The sequence below is a fragment of the Chelonia mydas genome, chromosome 4 (genome assembly GCF_015237465.2).
Source record: "Chelonia mydas isolate rCheMyd1 chromosome 4, rCheMyd1.pri.v2, whole genome shotgun sequence".
NCBI classification, from domain to species: domain Eukaryota; kingdom Metazoa; phylum Chordata; order Testudines; family Cheloniidae; genus Chelonia; species Chelonia mydas.
The window spans coordinates 91,396,319-91,398,662 of record NC_057852.1 but is presented as its reverse complement, the minus strand read 5'-3'; positions in this window follow the sequence as shown (position 1 = coordinate 91,398,662).

The following is a 2,344-nucleotide window of genomic DNA, read 5'->3' as shown; positions in this document are numbered from 1 at the left end:
TTTTTGACTTTCCAGAAGAGTGAAAAATTATGGATTTTAGGCTTAACGTTGTGTAGCTTTGCACCATTGGGGAACTAGACTATTTATGAGAACAGTGATTTTAAACAGTTTGATACTGTTTAGAAATAATGAAAAAGGGATAGCTTGCACTAATTTTATAAATTTGTAGTGAGAGATAAGGCACTAGCATATGTAAACAGACTAAGTCAGATGTACTGGTGTTGAGAGGGGAAAAAAAACAATCTTTTCAGATTATTCAAGACTCCCATTAAAAGTCACTCAGTAAAGCCTACCCTCTTTTTTTGTTTGTTTGTTCTGAAAGTAATGTGACATAAAATCCCAGTGGTATTTACCCCCATCTGATTAGTAAGGTATTAAAATAGATTTTCATTTCTCTCATATTTTTGGGACTTCAAAGTCAGATCTTATTAACCCGCAATAAATCTTTACAACTAAACAGTAAAAAAAGGCAGTGATGAGGAACTAGGTACCAGAATAAATGTATACCTTTCATGCTCTTCAAAAACGTTTCAGAATAACATGCACATTTTTAGTGAGTTATTCTGACTCATCCACCACTGAGTAATTGTTCTGACAATATCCAAGTTATCAGAAGCACAGAAAATGATTAAATGAAAGAAAAAGGAAACATTAAAAAACATCTGTATTTAGGCATAGTGGGGTAAGTGTATTAGTCACTTTAATTTTGGTGACTTGGGTTCAAATTCTGGCCTGGATTGAAAAATAATCTTGTGGTCTTATTCTTATTCCCATGTTTATACATGTCACAAAACCACCGCAATTTGTCACCACTTTCTGTGTCTCGAGGAGAGATCCCCTTGAACAGAATATAGCATTAGTATTTCTATTCAGGACTGAGATACATTGGCAGAGCTGTTCTGACACATTTTCCTAGTATCTGCTTTACCTCCCACATATCTGGATCAAAACAGTGCCACCAGTCTTTCTTTCATGAGCACTAGAATCTCATCTTCAAGCTGTGACCTTCAGCTGCTCTACTTGTATTCTTAGCCTGTCAGCACTGTCCCTGTCTGGTTTGGGGTCTTTGGTTAAAGGTGTGCTGAAACTGATCAATATCAACCCTAACTTCATGAGAGAGGAGAAAGAATTCTATAACCATCCAAGAAAAATGCTCTTGAGGACCTCATTGATTCAATGGACCAACAACAGAGCAACATGGACAAAAGATTCACCAGGGTAGTGCAGAGTAAGCTGAAATGACGATGAAAAATGAATGTAGAGAAGATGAGTTCTTAAAGAACCAAACCATGTTTAAGAACATCTGAATAACAGGTCTGTTTGCAGAGAAAGGAAACTACTTCGGAACAGTAAGTGGATGACTGGCATCAGGTTATCTTGAAGCTAACTGTAAAAAAAAAAAAAAAAAAAAAAAAAAAAAATTATTTACATTGAGAGGCGGCTTTCAGGTCTGAAATGAGAGGTCCATGAAAGTACTAGAAATCAGCAGGATTTGTACTGTTGTTGAATGATGGGGACATTTTAGAATACTGAAAGTGGTCAGATTTATCATGGGAGAAATGCATACAAAATTGTCTTGATTTCTCCTTGTTATACCCACCATACAAAAAAGGAGAGAATAAGGGCTTGTCTACGCTACCGCGTGGGGTCGATCTAAGATACGCAACTTCAGTGACGTACTTAGATCTACTTACCGTGGTGACTTCACTGCGGTAACTCAACAGCTGATGCTCTCCCATCGACTCTGCACTCCTCGTTCTGATGGAGTACCGGAGTCAACAGGAGAGCACTCAGCGGTTTGATTTATTGCATCTATATTAATCTTTCCAATTTTTAAGCTGCAAGGCCAAATTATTAAAAAATAAAGGTAGTGGCCTGAAACTGGGGGCTGTTGACATGTATTGTGAGCATTTGGCCCAGCTCCTTCACATTTGTTTACAGCCTCGTTAAAAGTTACAATGTCAGTTGCTTCTGTATTGCAGATATGTGGAGAATTGAGTTTACAATGCTGTCTTCCAAAATCAACAGCAAGATTCATAATCCAAAGTAAGGAAACAGTCTAATTCTTCAGCAATTGCTTTCAGCAAATGTTCATTCATATTACATAGATCTGTTTGGAACCCAGTTAAACAACAGATAATCCCAAAAGAAAATAACTCCTGGTGCTCATTCAAAGAAAGCCCAGGCAGAGGCTGAATTGTTGGGGAATGGAGTTGTGGGTACTATTCCAAGTTGCACCCATAAATCACGCTGCCTACTTGAGATGCAAAAATAAGATGTCACAGTATATTGTGCAGTGTTCAAAGTATGATCCTGCGTGATCAAAGTGTGATCATTGTCTTAG